The following is a 19,921-nucleotide window of genomic DNA, read 5'->3' as shown; positions in this document are numbered from 1 at the left end:
AACTCTTAATCTTCACTCATTATGGCAGACTGTAGCGAAAATACAGCCCAAGTCACAGAATTCTCATGCTAAGTTGGATAAAAAAATCATCCCCACCTGAACATTGCCATGTGTTTGTCACTGCAAACTGACTCTCCCCTTTGTCCTTTTCTTCCCCAGAATGATGAAAGACAGAGTTCATGGCCAGGTCTACAGTGCTAATGTCTGAGTGCTCAAGTGATTTTTGAAAAAACTTTTAGTTAGGAATGTGAAACATAAGCTGAGGTCTATTGAAAGCATAATTCTAATCATAAGCAATAAGTACTTTTAGAACATGGTTATGTGAGATGGTTAGTTAGCAGAAAATCCAGTTTTCACCACTTTTGCTTTTCCTCCTGAAGCTGTCCTGGTTCCATGCTGGCCATGACACTTCTTGGCTGGCTCAGAGTTTTGAACATAGAAGACAGTAAAGCTTCTTGTGTTCACAATGTTTAAATCATCTTAGGTCAAGAAAAGGCCTGAAATAGAAAACATGTCATTTTTAAGTGGATGTGCAAAACAAGTTATACAAGTGGAAATTAACCTGAGAGCACAAATCCATCCCTGGGGATTCCAGCTGATAAAATATCCCTCACTGGGCTCTTGATGTCATTAATGTCTTTGTTCCAATTGAATATAAATTATTCTGATTTTCAAGTAACTTAGTAATTATTTCTTTCTATTGGTCGCATGACTTAGGAGATAACTTTCAGCTTAGTGACTGCACAGTAATCAATAATAAAATTATTTGCAAATTATTTGCTCTCAAGACCAAGTAGCCTCCAACATGCAGTATGCCCTGTAGCCATGGTCCGTTGCAGGCAATATCCCTTCTTGGTCTTTCAAGCAATTACAGGTTTTTCTTGCAAGGAGCAGCTCAACCATTGCTACAGTCAAAACAGTAACAAAGTTAACTTGAAATCTTCCTTCTGCACCATTAAACACGGGAGATGCAATTGCTAGTACCAAATGGGGTGAGCTGACTGCGGGCTGCACTACTGCACTGAGCTGGCTGAATTTATCCTGCAGCCAAGGGATCTCCACATCCGTAGGGCCGTGCACGTACGGGGTAACTGCACTGTAAATCACCAGCTCCTGGACATGTGTGATGGTCTTCCCGTCGGGATCAATACACTCTATTCCTCAAAAGGGCCACATCACTGGCTTTGGTGACAACTAGAGGGGAAACATCACTTACGAAATTTGCTTGGGTTAACATTTAGCACAGCTGCCCAGTGCAGGTGACTCCCTGTTTGGGTAATAGGAAGTTCTAAGCAACAGCCATTTAGGACCTCCTTGGCTCAGGAGCTATGGAAAGGCTGTTGGAGTCAAGCAGTAGCCATACATTTTCTTTGATTTTTCTGTCGAGCAGTGAGGAGGAGATTTGGGTACTAATCCTACACATACTTTACTGCAAGGTAAAGGCCTTATTTTGCAGAAATAGGTTCTTTTCAGAGATCTTGGAGCAAACGTGCTGACTTTGTTGTTTTGCCTGTGGGGCATGTTTCTCTGTCCTTGTTGGATTTAAAAAAAAAACAAAAAAACCCCAAAAAAACCCAAAAGAGCGACCAGACAAATATATGGTGCAAAATTTCTTTGAGGGTCACTAGTTACTTACATACAACTTCTGCTATTCAAAATCCCTGAACCATTGGAAACTGGAAAGATGGAGCAAGATCAATATTGCTGCAGATCTCTTCCTACAGAAAACTCATTTTTCTGTTTGTTTCTGGACACTGTCAGCACTGTATCGGATGGACCTCGGTCTTAGCTAGGTCAGCATTTCTCTCCATCATGTCTGAGGCTTTAATTGAGCAGGGCTTTGAGCAATCAACTCTTAAAAAATACACAAAGTACTGTCATGCTTCCAGGGTTGCAGACACATATTCTTTTATTGGGAAGGGAGAAGAAAACAATCAAATACCTCCTTGATTTTTAGATGAGCTCCATAACAATTGAAATTCAGTTATTTCCAAACCTACAAATATTCTGGTTAATAGAACAGGTGTGATAAATTCTCCAGTCCTTATCTGTGAATGGGCATTGCATGCAGCTTCTCTGATTGCAACATGCAGTCGCTCAAAAAAGTTATCATAAATAAGTAATTATACAAAGGTTAAGAAGCCTGGAGATATTTGCAGCTAGGAAAAAAGCTTCTTGCGCTTGGATGAGAGTGAATGGATTTTTATTATCATGGAAAAAACATTATTTCTGATCTAATAAATCACATAATAGAGTAGATACATAACCTGTTTGTTTTGTTCATCAGGAAACAAAGTGGTTTGGGAATAAAAGTCCTTAGATTGCTATAACTGTGTGTGTCCCTTTCTCTAGAGGGCAAGACAGCATGCTAGGAATTTATCTGCTACATTGGCTGAAAGGGACCTCATTTGACATTCAGAGTTCTCTGGATAATTTTGATTATTTGAAATATTATTGCATATTCTAGAGATAAATGATTTTAAACCAATAGTGACTGAATGGATGTTTTTATATGCATTTTTACAGATTACTAGTACTCCTTGTTATGTTCCTGGATTATTTGCTGGTTTTTTTTTTTCCCCAGATAATCTTATTTCCTGTTTTTTTTTTCCTGAATATTTCCAAAAGTTAGAGTGTACACTGGATTTTTTTTTAATTAATTCTGGAGGCATGAATATGCCTATAATTCATCTAAGCCCACTTAGAATATGTCAGAATATTCTGAATGTTCTGTTTCATTTTGCCTTGTATCTCTGTTACAATCAAAGGAACCCGTGCTCTGAGTTCATTTTCTGCAAGCTTCTGGCTCTGTCTGTGTACAGTACATCCACTGATGGACCAATACCATGTCTGCAGCATGCACTTGAACTTCCTGTGATGAGTTAATTTCAGGTAGCCAAGTGTAACATGTGTAAACCAGGTGTGGTGGTTTAACCCACCGACTTAGCTGCTCGCTCACACCCCTGCCCCTGGTGGGATGGGAAGAAGAATTGGAAGAAAAAGGTACAACTTGTGGATTGACATAAGAACAGTTTCATAATTGAAACAAAGTAACATGTAACAGTACTAATACTAATGTAGTAATAACAATAACAACAACAACAACAATAACAATAGCAATGAAAAGGAGAGAGGAAAACAAATAAAACTGAAGTGGTGCACAGTACAATTGCTCACCATTTTTATCTGGGTAACAGGAAAATACAGCACGAGCAATTGCGTGGAATTTCTCAACGATTTTTCAAAAATAACACAAAAAATAAGTCAATCAGTCAAATAACTTACTCTTCTTCAGATCTCATCTTCATGTTCATTTCTAAAAAATGTATAATCATTGTTCAAATCCAACCCACACGCTAAGACTCAGATTTAATCTGTGTGAAAGCCATGCTGGGAAAAAAAGATCAAAAAACTGTGCTGAAGCTGTTCTGAACAGAAGCAGGTGCTGAGTCAGTGGTGGTGATTCTATATTCATTCTTTGTTCCTACCACTTCTTACTTTCCTAACCATGCTGCATGTGGTTCATAGCCTGTGAGGTTCAAAGGATATCTCTTTTTGAAAGCACTCTGTGACCAAGACATTCAGATGCTATTGCTAGAGGACATGTGAAAATGCTATTCATGCAAATAATTAGCCTCGTGCTCCCTGAAGCCTTCTCTCATAGCCGGCCTCTGGCAGAGCAGAGGGGTACGTAAATGAAATAGTTGGTGGAACTATTGAGTCAACTAAAATAACATGACTAATTTTACCTGGAAGGTAATTTCTTTCCCAGCTTTCATGCATTTCATAGAATACTACCTTTTGGCCTCCAATGGTTTTGGGAATATTTTGTTCTCAATTACCCCATATTATTCTGAATCTCATCCAGAAGAAGAAATATCTTTTCTTTCCTTAGTAAAGACACAGACACATGCATTTACACCTATACTGCTTGTTTTACAGCCATTTAAACTGAATGCGTAATATGACATAGGAAAAATAATTAAGATGAGATAAACTAAATAAGATAACTTATGCTGCAATCCAGCATCAACATGGCTTACTTTTCATCAGACAGACATTGCAAACTAGTCTCAGCTATTGTCCAGAAATGAAGAAGTGCCTGTTAGCTTTCCCTGGCCCGTCTAAGGTGGTGTTGTATTGCATTTTACGTCACCGAAACAAAAACAGTAATACATGTCTCTCAGTCCCTTGTTAATGCAGGTTGAAATGACTGCTGTAGGCCTCATTCCCTGTTGTAAAACCATGGATGACTCACTGAAAAAATTTTCCAACAATAGCACTGAACTGGGGGAAAGAATGTGGTAAATTGCAAACCGGAGACTCTGGATTATGGCTGAACACAATCACGGATGTAGCAAATACTTAGATCCGTTCACTATCATCCAGCCAGATAATTTCTAAGTTTTCCCAAGGTGCTATATTTCTAATTGCAGGGTGTCTGAATGCTGTACAAGGGTAACCAATTTTATCATTCTTCGCAGCGCTCTGAGGGGTAGCAATTGTTTATTACTTTTTAGAGTAGTTGCCTGAAGATTCATTGCTTCTGATGATACATCATTCCTCATTGTTTGCTCTTCCTGAGTTAAAAACACTAAAAGACACAGATGTTTCCCTCTTTGTATTCATTAAAAGTTCCATGATCCTTTTCTGACCCACTCTTACTGAGAATGTGATCTCAGTGGAAATGTTGGTGAACCCAGACTGATCACTAATGAGCTGCTGCTGACCTCTGCACTTCATGGAGATGAATTTTATCTTGCATTTATTCAATTATGACCCAGATCCTTGGGGAAAAAAAAACAAACGCCACCAGGCTCTGGTACACAGATAACTGAAGGCAATAAAACTTTTAAACATATTTCAAAAGTCTTCAGATGGAGTTTTTATTTTATGCCCCTTGCAACTGGATTCTCATTGAAATCTGAAACTCCAGCAATAGAAATACAAGGTCAGTATTCCAATAATGAATAAAGGAGAAAATTTGTATGTGCAATTGAAGGAAAAGAATCTTGGATGGGTGAAGGTGATATCTGGCCTTATAACAGATCCAGTTGTCACTGCTTACCTAGACCTGCCAGTGTAATCTGAAACACACCTGTGAGATCATCAAATGGAAGATTTATAGCTAATTGGGATTTGCTTAATCTGACTGAAGAAAACCAAGGTTTATGAGAACTTCCATAGGGGATCTGGTTCCTACTGATATTAGTGTTGTGGTTTACGTGTGATCGAGGCAGCCCTAATCACATATCATACTGGTTAGGGAGCTGTCAACTGCCACCAGCCCCACCACCATATTCCCTGGGAAGCTTACATGGGTCATGCTGCTCTAGCTCAGTCCAGGAGATGGTATCTGTCCTGAACAGCTTCGACAAAAATCCACAGCTTAGCAAACAGGCGAGAAGCCCACATGGCAAGAACTTGGCATGGAAATACACCACCAGAAAGGCAGACACAGTACTGTGCTATGAGGAGGAGAGATGCAGTTTACAAAGGCTGCCCCCTCTTGATGGCAGCGTGAATGCATTTTCCCATCAACGGTGGGGTTTAATACAACATGATAAAAAATAGGAGTGGCATTCCCTGCACTGCACTGAGAGTGTGATTCCCTTCTGGAGGGGATAATTATGTATGGGCTGTTTAATCCTGCCACTTGCAGAAAAGCCTAGATGAAGTGGACTTGCTCTGCCAAAGCAATGCACAGTAATTAGGCAGACTCACATATCCCTTCTCCCTCTCAACAGGGCCTGAAAGGACTAAATGTCTTCTTCAGCTGATCTCTCTTCAGCTGCCTGTGCAGTTTCAGCAGTGCAATAGGGTTTGATGAAATTACACTGATGTAAATTTGACAAGGTGTTTCCATGTCAGTTGGGATGCAGATAATTTTATAAGTTTTCCAGACTGGCAAGGCGTTACACTGGGCGGGTATAGCTCCCAGGAGAGGGTATTTTTAGTTCAGCAGAATGAGGCAATACCTCCACTTGTCTAATTTACATCACACTGAGGACATCTGAACTGTCATGCTTTTTTCTTGCATTACTGTTAACTGCATGACAAATCACACTGCATTTGTCCAAAGTATAGCAGCACATACACACCACCCTGGCATCCTTCTTTGGCTTATCATTTTACATCTGTTGGTTCTCATTCAAAGCTCTTTCACACTTAAAGGCATGTACTCACCAGGAGCTAGTCACCAAAAGTTGCCCCGGGTGCCATTCTAAAGATGGAAATGATTGGATGGGATACCCTTCCAAGCAGAGGAAGGCCACACTGCCACAAGGAAAATTTCACAAGAAAAAACTCTCCTTTGACTATGCTCCATGACTTTCCCTTTAACATAATTTTTGAAGGTAGTTTTCAAACTTTTTTGCACCTTTCCCGTAATATCCCACCTTTGACATTTTCCTCCAAGCACTATATCCTTTGGAAGCTCTCACAACACCTGAACCTCTATCTTGCATCATTGCAGTACCCACTTTAAAGAAACCATTCTTAATTAAATTCTGCTTTTTCACATCTTTCATATTTACAACTTTAACTCGTAACAATCCTTCCTTAAGCCATTCCTCCTACTTAGCACTTTCAGATCTGTATTTTTTATTCAGACCACCTTCCCAATTATAAAAACTCACGATTAGAGTTTTTAATGACTGATTCTTCTCTTTTGAGAGAAAATCTTAAGCTCAGCACTTTTCTATGAACTGCAAATAATATTTTCACTGATCTTTTCCCTATGATGATTAAAATACTTCAAACTCAAATAAATATGCTGGTTGAAAATGAACAGCAAGGAACAGATCTTTCATGAAAGAGAAAAGGATCTATTGCTTCATAGAAGTTTACTTTTGAAAACAGAACATAAAAATGAAGACATTTTACTTTCATCGTCTGAGTTAAATCAGAGTCTTCAGTTTGGAATATATTCTTCATTCTATGTTTTTTAAATCAATTCAAAGCATCATAAAACTTCCCTAATGTCATGACATCTCTAACATTTCCCTCAGTCAGATGACCAAATTCCATTTAAATTAATAGCAGCTCAAAGCCAATCAAATACAGGAGATCGCTCTCACTCAGGAGATCACTGACTGCAGGAAAATATAAAATTTTCAAAGAACTTTCCAACTTTAGGTACTGTTTGAACTTGAAACACCTGTTCTAAATATTTCTGCCATGCTTGATATTACTGAGAACGCCACTGTGGAGTCTTTAAAAGATTTTCAGTCTAAAATTGACTCACTTAATATAATAATAAAAATCTAATTGCAACCACAACACTGTGGCCTGTTCTAATTCTGATGAAGATCCTTAAAAGGACCTGTCCCCATCGCATTTGGTAGCACCGGGTGACATGCACCAAAGGGTGAGATGCCCAACACATTTCTCAGGACTGGGAAATGTTTCTTCCTAGGCAGGAAATGCTGTCACTGTTTCCTTCTCAACAGAATTGGAACTGTGAGGTGGGAGGTGGAGTCAGCAGGAGTCAGCAGATTCCTGTTGGGATGCAAACCCAGGGTTGGATTCCATGTAAATCATAGCTTTGGAAGGCCTGTAGTATCCCAAAGCGCTCGGGCAGTGGCCCAGGTCAAGGAGGGCTGCCAGACCTGTTGGGCTGTCAGTGTGCTCCTATGGTAGTGCTGCCTTCACAGGCCTGGTGGCAAAGCCCTGGAAGGAGAATGGGGAGTGGAGACAGCAGCCTGTAGAGAGAGGGCTTCGACCCCAGCTTCAGGGCATGGCCTGCCTGAGAGCCCTGACCTGTGCCCAAGCTTTCCTCAGAGGAAGCCGAAGGCTGCGGAGTTTTCTCTGGCAGCTGCAGATTGCCTGAGTGGAAACTTCTTCACTTCATCAAAGAAGAGATGCCAGGAGCTGACTCAGGCAGGTAATCCAGCCCATGGCAGGCTCACAAACAGCTGCTGGCTGTAACTCAGCGAAGGGCAACAGAGCCTGGGGAGAGAAAAGCTGCCACTCTCCTCTGTAACCTGGCAGCTGCTCCAAGGGACAGCTCTGCTGAAAGCCTGGCCAACTGTACACTGTGTTTCCTTGGAGCAGGAACAAGACCTGTTCAGGAATAGGAACAAGTAACACAGTTCTCACCTCTACAGTTGCTGGCAGCCATGAGGGAAATATCTGGGACTGACCTATTGCTGGACAGAGAGCCAGATCCTATGCCTCCTGCAGTCTCTGAATCTTTCAAAAAATGGCCCAGGGTTAGAAGGTTCTGGGGCAAGCACACCCCTGATGAAGGCAACTCTAGACCTGATAGGAAGCAGAACAAACCTTTAGGGCTGTGACAGGCAGGTCCCAGTGAGTTGCTGCCCTGCTTGGGCTTGGGGAGGAAAACACAGTGGAGAGTGCTTTGCCAATTGTTAGCTTCTGTGGGGCCAAGGAAGGAGGTTCCAACACCTCCCCTGCTTTGGCAAAAGGGAAAGGTTTGGGTGAGGGTCAGCCTGGAGTGGTAGAGGTCAGGGCTTTCCCGTAACACCGCAGGGGTAGGGAGGAGGGAGATAAGATTCTGACTGCAGCTGGGAGACACCGTACTCACAAACTAGCATGGTGAACTGTTTTGGGTCTGGACAGGGTGGAGTTAACTTTCCCCGTAGCACCCATGATAGAGCTGTGCTTTGTGTTTGTAGCTAGAATGGTGTTGATAGCACACCAGTGTTTTGATTATTGTTGAACAGGCCTCACACAGCATCAAGGCTATTTATTCAAATTCAGTCCAAAGGCCAGTAGGCTGGAGATGGGCAAGCGTTTGGGAGGGAATATAGTCAGGGCAGCTGACCCAGACTAACCAAAGGGGATATTCCATACCATATTGATGTTGTACTTAGCAATAAAATAAAAGTTAAGGATTGTGAGAGGGATTTGTTACTAAGGTTCTTGTCTTACAAAACAATCACTGTATGTACTAAGGCCCAAATTCACAGGAAGTGGCTAGACACCACGTGATGATGAGAAAGAGAGAATAAATCTTTTTGCTTTGCTTCTATGCATGGCCTTTGGCTTCATTCATTGAGCTGCTTTTATCTTGACCTACAAGCCATTTCATCTTATTTTCTCCACTGTGCTGTTGAGTGATAAAGCTGCTTGGTGGCCACCTGGCATCCAGTCAAGCTCAACCCACCACAGTCCTTTATGGCACCCAGCATGTGTATTGAGACAACATGAGTTTTGAGCATGCTATAGCTGTAGCAGTTATAAATTGGCAGGCTTCTCTGTCTTTGAAGTTGGCTTGCTGCACTGAATACCCTTTTATGTTGTTGAGCTTTGGAACGTGTTAATACAAACATTAGCTATATCCTTGGCCCTGGCACTGATGCACTTAACTGTGCTGGGAGAGTTATCTTGTAGAGAGGATGAGAGAATACACCTCCCACTTCTCATCTGAGATTGATGTTGGTGGTTTCATTGCACAGACTCTCAAGGTTCTTGTTCACCCTTGTGTGAGTGGTTACACCAGCAGCCATACTGCAGTAATAGATACTCTGGCTCCTGTCCATGAGCTGATTCACCCAATGCAGAGTCGAAGAGTGGTGAGCATCTTTTAAATGTCCTCCTATACAGCCAGTGCAGAAGTCTGATGGAAGGTGAAAGTTAACAGGGACTATTGTGCCCTGAACGAAGTCACTGCTGCTGAGTGCTGCTCTAGTTGATCTGCTAGAGCTCCTATATCAACTGGAGTCAAGGACAGAGAAGTGGTATGCTACAACATATATTGCCAATGTCTTTTTCTCAATTCCTCCGGCAGCAGAGTACAACAGTTTGCTTTCATGTGAAGGGATGTCAATACCCCTGCAATCAACTGCCCCAGGGTGAGAACACAGTCTGTCATGGGCTAATCTGAGCTGCACCGTAGCAGGGTGATCCCACTGGACATCTACCATACATGGACAACATCATCACGTGGGGTAACAATGCAGTGCTAGGTAGGCAGTAGGGTTTATAGAGCTGGGAGTCTGTGATGTGATTTTTAAGAAGTTAAGTCTCTAGAGTCTGGTGAAGAAGCCAAGCCTGGACTGGGACTAACAATTAGAGCAGAGCAGGGCTAGTGAGCAGCAGGACATCTGGGCTTCCTGGAAAACCACAGGATCTAGTGCTTCTCTCCCCAGCCTCGCCTCTTACAAGATGGGCATCTTCTTCCAGTTGTACCTGTGCTGAGGGTTGGTACTGCAGATAGTTTTGCTAATTACTGAGCTGAACCTGGAGCCTCAAACGGCCCTGCTGAAGTCTGCCTCATGAGGGAGCTGTGTTCCCAGAAAAAAGAGAGTGCGAGGTGATTCCCTCCCACTATATTAGCCCTAGAGACCTAGAATAGGGCTGGGGGAAAAGATCTCTCTTTCCTCTCCCTGCATGCCTTACCGAAGGGGTGCCTCTATACAGCCCCCAGTTATGCCCCATAGAGACACAGGGGCAGGGAAGATGAGGATTTAGAGCTGTGGGGGACAGGACAGGGGGACGTCAGCCTAGGGAAAGAAGGATCATTGCCTGCCTGTGGGAGGGTCTCCACTTTTGGAGGAATTTCCTCGTACTCTGTCTCTATATCGAACAAGGTCCCACTTTTGGGCAAGCTGGGGGGCATTCAGTCCTCACAAGGCCGGGAAAGGCTGGGTTCTCTCCAGCCCCTTCCCCTGCAGCCCAACAATGTCCTGGCCCACAGAGGACCCAGGACAGTAGTTCTGGGCAGAGAGAGGACACAGCCATAGCTGCTTCAGCCCCTTCAGAATCCTGGGGACTGCACTGTCTGACTGCCTGCATCAGGACCACATATGCTGGGATTGGCCACAACAGCCAAACAATATTTTCATCTTGCATCAAAATATTATTTTTTTTTTAATTTTCCAAAACGGAAACCAAAATATTTGATGGTTAGATTTCAGCTTTTCAAGTTGGTGGGCAAAAGGAAGAGGAATGGGCAATTAAGATGAAAGAAGGAAAGAAGAAATGCAGCTGGGGAAACAAATGTAAAAACTGAAATGAGCACAAACAGGCCAAACACATCTTCCATTTTTCTTTTTGCTGTTGTTGCAATAACCAAAGTGCTAGGATTCAGTAACAAGAAAATTCAATATGAAGAAAAATTACAATATGATGAACACTAAGTTAACATTTAGCTTAAATGAAACCTAAAAAATTGCCATAATCCCCACTATTATTGCCTTGGGCTTGGTTAATGTGTCATATCTTTAAAAGCAGAAAAATTTCGTTTTGCACATGAATGAGCCGCCTTCTTCAGCCACGGGGTGGCCACAGCTGTAAATGGAAGACACAAAAACTGAAAGAGGAATGCAGGTGTGAACAGCCAGTGGCTCAATGTGTAAAAACCACAACAGTTCAGCAGCTTTGGTGATCCCAGAATAACATCGTAAGGTGTGTTTTCAGGAAGGTTTTGGGTTTTGCAGAATGTTGAGAAAATGAAAGTAACTCTATGAAGCAGTTTGCAGCATGTCTGATGCTGTGAGGAAAGGCTCTGTCCTGCAGCCAAGAGGGATGTTCATTGTTCTGTGCTTTCCAGCTCTCTAATAACACCTTCAGTACTACATATTCTGGACACAACACCAATCAATCAATCAATCAATCAGTCAATCAAACAAAAACAAACTCAGAAGAAGCAAGGCAAAAAGCGGTCCCTGATTTGCATTATTTTTAAATAATGCAGTCTCACATTTTTAAAATAACCACAGGTATGATTCCACTTATTCGCACAGAGTTAAATCAGAAGAAATTGAAGCTGATGCAATGAAACGCAGAAAGACAATCACAATTCAATAGGAACTCAACAGACACAAAAGGAGCTAAAGTTTCAAGATGAATAATTTTGTGTTGAGCCTCCCATCTGCTGGATGCTATCTTCTGCATTTGAAATTTGATCTGAAACAACCTCCACATACAGACAGACACTGACACAATATAGTTAGCCATTTGATATAGCTGCACAGGGAAGCTTTAAATAAACAAGCAAACGAACAAAACCTAACCAACTAACCAAAATAACTTTCATCATTGTAATACTTTGCTGCCTTTGCAGAAGATGAAGTGTCCCATTTCAGCCTATCCCGAGAACCACAGAAGGCAGGAGGTAAAACATCTGTGCTTATTGCCACCCAGAAAAAAAAAAAAGCTCAGCTGTTGCTGTTCAGGACAAAGTGTTTCCACCTGCACTGAGAGTAGCCATACAGGTGGGTGTTTGGCTCTCGGTTCAGACAAGTGAGAGTCCGTTTTTTGGTACTCAAACCTAAGGTTCTTCTGCCTCCAGAGCTGTACTTTCATTTATGGGAAGGGGCCTGCTGCCACCTGATGAGGCCTTTGGAAGAGGCCTTAGGACTCTGCTTGTCATAAGGTGTCTGACCTAAGATAGTTCTTACTCCTGAAAACTTCCAGACTGCCATAACCTGCAGCAGAAGGCAGTTATGGGGAATGCTGATAGAAGCTCTGTGGCAGTACAATGCATTGTCAATCTCAGGAAGAGAGGAGGAGTTCCATCAGTTCCACTTCAAGTGGCGGTTTGGCTCTCTACCATGTCCCCTTGGCTCATGGGCTCTCCCACTGCTGATCTCTGGAGCTGCAGCTCCCTATTGTGGGAGCACAGTGTTCCCACCCAGACACCTCCTAAGCAGCTAGATCCCAATCACAAAGGCCAAGTTTCTGACTCTCCCTCTTTGGGGCTCAGAGAACATTCCATCCATCCTTCACTAAGTCCTATGAGGATGCTAATGGCCTTTTGGAAAGAAGATACTTTGTTCTTTTTCAGAATTCACCACTGCAGTTCAAAAGACTTTTTTTCTTTTCTTTTTTTTTCTTTTTTTTTATTTTTGTAAGTGAAATTTTCCCCAAAATACTCAGCTTTGCCTTTTCCAACTATAAGGTAGTTTTTGTTTTCCTATCAAAAACACTGCTTGGTGGAAGAGTTTTGATGCCCTTTTGTCCTTCTTCATGTCCCCTTCTCATGCATCCCTGGAAAATTCCCATGTATCCAAACAGCAGTGTTGCTTCAGCAACCTCTGCTCTAGACTATTTATAACCTCTATGCTCCAAGGGGATGGGCCCCAAAAAGGCTTTGTGTCCCACAATGGTCTCCTGGAGCTTAGCAAGGCAAAGACACCGCTCCATACTTCAACATTTCTCTTCCTTAAGAGTTGGCAAAATGCAAGTCTCTTACCTAGAGCATGGAGACAACACTGGCCTGAAAGATTGTTCCAGAGCTGTGAAACAATTTATGCTTCCAGAAAGGTGTGTGCATGGATACACCCATCTCATAGGGTGTCACAGCTCAGTTTTTTACAGCTTTTCTTTCACTGCTATAGTTTGAGGTCTTTGAGCTCACACTCTTCCCACATAGGTGGTAGAAGGAGTGTCCAAGACGTGGAAATAAAATTATCTCTAGCAAAGAAGGCCCATGCAAATCAGGGAAGCCCAGAACACAGGTAAAAATGATCCAAATCATCTGCCTTGCTCAGGCAGAACTAGAGCCTCTGCCTGGGACAGGAGATAAAAACCACTCAAATCCAGATGTTAGTGCTCTTCTTTCACGCTGTCACCTCTCTCCAGGAGAACAGGAGAGGCAGGCACTTTCAGCAGGCACTTCTTAGCTATGCAGCTCTTTCTGAGAATGCCTGAGCATCAGATCTCAAAGCCCTTTAATGCAGACAGCTGACAGTCTGCATTAGGGCTGACAGAGTCTGCAAATGGGCTCTGCCTTTCTTCTGTGGAAGTGGTTCCCCTGTGCATGGGCACGTCACTCTTCCAGCAGGACGCAGAGCAGGACTAGTTCTGTCCACTGCTCCTTGATCTGGTGGAATCAAGAAGACAGCACTGCTGGGATGGGGCCTAGCTCTTGTTCTTATAATTTCCCTGTCTTGACTGTACCCAGAGGCAGCTGATAGTTCTTTACCTCATCCATGACTTCTCAGGGAATATTTTTTGTCTCCTCAAAATGTAGCATTGAGCACACTAGTGGGCAATAGCAACATGCTTTACAAGGCAGCCGTAAGTGAAGGTCACCATGCCCAGTCTGGTGAACATGCTCAGGGACACCCTTTATGTGACACACGGAAGATAACCAGAGTGGTGGTGAGCAGCAGCACCTGGGGAAAAGTAGTTCTGCTATCCTCTCCCAGGGCATGAGAATAACCAGTAAAACTTGAGTGTCTCCCAAGGAAGGACATCCTTGTTGTCAAGTTCCAACCCCATCATTTTCTCATGACCTCTACAGAAAGACAGCATATAGCTGAAACGGTATGCAGCGTAGTGGGGGGGGGTTTGGGTTTTGGTTTTGGTGTTTTTTGTTTGTTTGGGGGTTTTTTTGGTTGGTCAGTGGTGGGGGTTTTGTTTTTGTTTTGTTGGGTTTTTTGTTTTGTTTTGTTTGTTTGTTCTAGGCATTATTCTGAGTCAGCAAGTCACTCTCAGTCTTGTGGTAAAACAGCAGGTGCATAGTGACATGGCAGGCCTGAAGTTAAGCCTGGAAACCAAACCAACAGGCCAGGATTAGGGTCAGAATCAAGGAGGTACAGGGCAACGAGGTACACAGGTAGTGGCTACAAAGCTGTGATATGTAGCACAGGTAGAGGCCAGCAGTAAATTCTCAGCTTAAAAGCAGATTTCCAAGTGGAAGAGGGACATGCTCTCATTTTTAGCTTTCTTCACCACAGCTCCTCTTAGTGACAGAGCAGACCCTGGACTCTGCAACTCAGACTCTTTAATTCAGCTTATCCTCAGCACCTTGAAATCAGAATAATTCAGGCAGTCACACAGTGACAGCATGAAAGACAAGTAAGGGAAGGGACGGCTTAATTTGTTAACAGAGGTGAAGAACAGCCTTAATAACAGCAAAACTGGTGCAACTAATGGGTAGAGGATGGCTGGACCATAGTAATCATGAAATGACAGAGTTTTTGAGTCTCAGAGAAATAAGGATGTGGTTAGTAGAACCGCTACCTTGGACTTCTGAAGGGCAGATTTTGGCCTGGTTGACAGAGCCCCTGGGGAGGCACTTCAAGGAAAGACATTGAGGTGCTGGAGCGAGTCCAGAGAAGGGCAATGCAGCTGGTGAAGGGCCTAAAAGGTAAGTTCTATTAGGAGCAGCTCAGGGAGCTGGGGTTGTTTAGCCTGGAGAGTTGGGGTGACCTTACCTGAAAGGAGGTTGTAGGGAGCTGGGGGTCAGCCTCTTTGCCCAGGCAACCAGTGACAGGATGAGAGGAGATAGCCTCAAGCTGTAGTAGGGGAAATTTGGGTTGGACATCAGGAGGAATTTGTTCATGGAAAGGGTTGTTAAACATCTGAATGGACTGCCCAGGGAGGTGATGGAGTCACCATCCCTAGAGGTGTTCAAGAAATGACTGACACAGCACTTAGTGTCATGGTCTAGCTGACAAGGTTGTGATCAGTCAAAGGTTGGACTCAGTGATCTCAGAGGTCTTTTCCAACCTAAATGATTTTGTGACTCTATGCTGTCTTAAAGGGCTAAGGAATCCAGGCAGGCTGGAGATCTTCCAACAACAAAATCTTAAAGGTGTGGGAGCACTGTCCCTGTGTGAGAAAAGAGAAGTTGCAGGGTAGGGAGAAGAAAACCAGTCTGAACAGAGAGTTTTGACTGTAACTCAGGAAAAAAAAAGAGTTTATGACCTTTGAAAGAAGTGGCAGCCCGCTCAGGAAGACTACAATGATGTTGTGAGTTTATATGGAGAGAAAATTAAAAGAGCCAAAGCCCAGTTAGAACTTAATTTGGCAACTGCAGTAAAAACCAAAATGTTTCTATAAATACATCTGTTGAGCTGGAAGACATAGATGGGGAAGAGAATGATGCCCTCATAATCCAACTGGAAAGAGTTAGAAACCTGCACGCCACTTAGACACACAAAAGTCTATGGGGTCAAACGGGATCCACTCAAGGATACCGAGGGAGGAGGTGGAAGGGCTCACTGAGGCATTTTCAGTCATTTACCATCAGCCCTGGCTACTCGGGGAAGTCCCACTTGACTAAAAGTTAGCTAATGTGATGCCCATCTACAAGGGCTGGAGGGGGCACTAAAGGCGTGTCTGCCTGGGAAGGTAATGGAGCAGATCAGCTTGAGTGATCTTTGTACACAGCATGTACAAAACAACCAGGGGATTAGGCTCAGCCAGTGTGGCTGGGTGCTACTTGACTAACCTGATCTGCTTCTGTGACAGGGTGACCTACTTAGTGGATAAGGATAAGGCTATGAATGTTGTCTACCTTGACTTTAGTAAAGCCTTTGACACCTTTTCCCACAGCATTCTCCTGGAGAGACTGGCTGTTCATGGCTTGGATGGGTGCACTGTTTGCTGGGTAATAAACTGGCTGGATGGCTGGGCCTGGAGAGCGGTGGTGAATGGAGTTACATCCGGGTGGCAGTCGGCCGCAAGCACTTTTCCCCAGGGCTCAGTTTTGGTGCCAGTTCTATTTCAACAGCTTAACTGATGATCTGGACGAGTGGATCAAGTTCACCTTCAGTCAGCTTGCAAACAACACCAAGTTTGGAGGGAGTGTCCATCAGCTGGAGGGCAGAAAGACTAGCCAAGGCCAGTGGTATGAGGTTCAACAAGGCCAAGTGCCAGATCCTGCACTTGGGTCACAACAACCCCATGCAGTGCCACAGGCTGGGGGCTGAGTGGCTGGAGAGCTCCCTGGCAGTAAAGCATGTGGGTGCTGATTAACAGCCAGCTGAACATGAGCCAGCAGTGTGCCCAGGTGCCCAAGAAGGCCAGTGGCATCCTGGCCTGGATCAGCAATAGTGTGGTCAGCAGGACCAGGGCAGGGACTGTGCCTCTGTGCTCAGCACTAGTCGTGTCGTACCTTGAGTTCTCTGTCCAGTTCTGGGCCCCTCATTACAAGAAAGACATTGAGGTGCTGGAGCAAGTCCAGAGAAGCACAACAAAGCCAGTGAAGGGTCTGGAGCACAAGTCTGATTAGGAGTGGCTGAGAGAGCTGAGGTTGTTTAGCCTGGAGACAAGGAGGGTCAGGGGGAAACTTTCCCTCTCTGCAACTACCTGAAAGGAGGTTGTAGTGAGGGGGATGTCAGCCTCTTCTCCTAAGTAACAAATAAGAGTATGAGAGGAAACAAGCTCAAGTTGCACAAGGAGTGGTTTAGATTGTATATTAGGAAAAAATTCTTTACTGAAAGTGTTGTCAATTATAGACCAGGCTGTTCAGGGAAGTGATTCAGTCACTGTCACTGGAGATATTTAAAAGATGAGGCACTTAAGAACATGGTTTAACGGTGGATTTGACAGTGCTAGGTTAAATGGTTGGACTCAATGACCTTAAGGGTCATTTCCAACCTAAATGATTCTATGGTTATATGGAATTAAGAACATTCTCTAGGTATGGACATAACAGACAGATGACAAAATCTTACAGGCCAGCATCTCAATTAATGAAACTAATTAGTGGAGGCAATTAATAAGACAATGTCAGAGAAAATCTACTATGTTTGTGCTGAATGGAGGTTATGAACAACAAAAACCAAAGACATTGTTTACGTGGCCCTTACTTTCACAGAGCTGATAATACTCAGGTTGAAAACACAGTCCATCCTGGCCATATGAAGTTACTAACCAGAATCCTTTCATTATGATTTAATACAATTATATCACATAACTTTGCATTTGAAAATAATTAATAAGGAACAGGGAGCGCAGGGCTGGTTTTTGCAGTTGAAGAGCAAATTGAAAGTGTAGAGTCTAAATGGAGTCAGACCCAAAACTACTCTACACGTGGATATGTGTGATGCCAACAATGAGTAACATGACCTTCCAGTTCCACAGGGCAGTCCAGGGGAGAAGTTGGTTTGGTCTGTGTAGTGGTGCCTGACATAACTTCCTTGTCCTGTGTGGGAAACCGTGAGAGAAGTCAGGAGGGTCAGTGTAGCAGTTCCAGCCCTACTGTGTGTTGTCTGTAAGGATGCAGGGTCCCCTCTGTTTCTCCCAAGGCACTCCTGTAACCTCCCTTTTTACTATCCGGGGTTTTGCTTGAGGCCTCTTCTGAGTCTTTTGCATTCTCCTCAGGTTTCTCTGGTCTCTTCTTATAATCTCTTCCTCTAGGCTATCTCTTGTAGGTCTCTTCTGTGTCTCTCTTGAGAGACCCTATGCAATATGAGTTAGAGACTGGTAGAGAATGCCTGATTCCCGATAAACTTATCCAAATTCTCTTGGTGTCTCAGACTTGGGTCTTGCCTCACTGGCATTGACAGTCTGCCCCTTCTGAAAGTATCTCCATATTTTCCCCATGACACTTTTGCAACTTTCATAGCAGTTAACAAGTTGTTTACTCTTAAATGGTTCCCTTATTCTTCTCTATTCTTTCATAGCCAAATTTCAGCAAGGCCCAGCCCGCCTGACACACAATCTAGCCCTTATTCTATAAACAATCCTGGAACTCTTCCTATAGGCTAATTCCATGTACTTATCATGTTTCAGTCATCCCCATGACTTTTGCAACTAAGTTTCCAACCATCCTGTTGATATTTCTACCACGGCTAGAACCATTGCTTCTTGGAGGCAGACTTGGGGAGCAGGCTATTATGGTCAACTTGCCAACAAGCTTCCTCAGGCTTGTGTCTTGGAACTGTCAGCAGCAATAAATGCAATCCAGGGAGCCTGAAAACACAGGCACTGTTTGGACTAATCTTGTGACTGAACTAAATACAAGGTACAGAGCACTGAAGTCACCACAGCAACTCTGAATTGTACATACATAGTTCTCAACGTAAGGTCAAGCCCTGAGACAGGAAATCAATGCTGCAGAAAAAGGGATTTTGTACATGGTCATCCCTTGCAACATATGAACATCCTTTTACAGTAGGACTTCTATTTGCTTTATTTCAGATCAACAACTTTGTTCAGCTGCTGTGCACTCCAGCAATAAGTAAGAGAAGGAAGCAATCTGCAGTGTTTTATGTGGGATCACTGCAGATCATTACAAAAGAAAGAATGTATGAAAAACAGTTGATCCCAAACGTTTAATTTCTTTCACCTCTTGCTCAGACCAGGAGTGCAGAGAGGTCTGTTTCATTTCTGTTTTGTTTTCTCTCCTCTGCAGGGAGATAGTGCAGCAGTGTGTTAGGTGAGGTTTTTTTGATTTATTTATTTAAACAAGTGTTAAGACCTCGCTTGTTCTGCTCAGGCACCACTTTAAGTACAACCTGAGGACAGCATGAATAACTTAGAGCAGCAGAGGACCGAGTACACCAGAGCATAGCAGAGTCAAAATGGAATCAGAGCCTGGAAAAAGATGGTACCAGCAGACTCCACCAACAATCCCACACAGTGTTTGTGTTGCCACCTTGAGCCATGACACCACAATGAAGTGCAAAGCATGACCCTCTTTGGAATGCTGAGAAGCAGCACACAAGTGTTCATTCTTCAAGTTTTCCTCAGAACACAGGTTAAGGCCATGTTCTTTGAGAAGCTGAAAATGTGTGGTTTGTACCTTTGCACATAAGACAGCCCTGCACTTTGCATCCTGTCTCTAGAGACTTAATTTCAGAGTAAGAGAATAATATGTTATCAAATACAGAAACCATGGTGATGACTGTACTTCCACAAACCTGAATGGTTTTTCCAATTATGGAAGGACCCGTGAAATGTAATCTTGGCCACTAGAGCTCTCCTACCCGCCATACAGATGTTCACAGCTTTCATCAAGCTGTGAAATACTCATCAAAATAGAAGCCTAATTAACACCTCTGCAAAAAGTCTGCAAAAAGTGACTCACCAGTGTTATGCTGTGAGCAGCAATAAATGGATTCCTTGGACACCACCAGCAATGTCATTCACACATGCACCCGTGTCAGCCCTTGTAAAGGTGCACATTATCAAAAGAATTAGTCAGGGCAGAACTGAGACATATGATTTTCCAGACTCCAAAGCAGATTATAACCTAATGATTACTTTCACAACA

At 43.3% G+C, this 19,921-nt stretch overlaps 1 protein-coding gene across 1 annotated transcript in view; it reads right to left on the bottom strand.

The window, feature by feature from the left end:
• Window positions 1-420: 420 nt before the first annotated feature.
• The window catches only part of SHB (SH2 domain containing adaptor protein B), an 83,843-nt gene continuing 64,342 nt past the window's right edge, over window positions 421-19,921 (bottom strand). The window contains exon 7 of the mRNA XM_039380937.1: window positions 421-497. The gene's annotated coding sequence lies outside the window, so the exon portion shown is untranslated. The remainder of the gene's footprint in view (window positions 498-19,921) is intronic.

The sequence above is a fragment of the Pipra filicauda genome, unplaced genomic scaffold, assembly GCF_003945595.2.
Source record: "Pipra filicauda isolate LSUMZ 115617 unplaced genomic scaffold, ASM394559v2 scaffold208_size1342795_pilon, whole genome shotgun sequence".
Classification (NCBI taxonomy): Eukaryota; Metazoa; Chordata; class Aves; order Passeriformes; family Pipridae; genus Pipra; species Pipra filicauda.
Note: the sequence above shows the minus strand (reverse complement) of the source record. Positions and strands in the feature narration are given on the sequence as shown.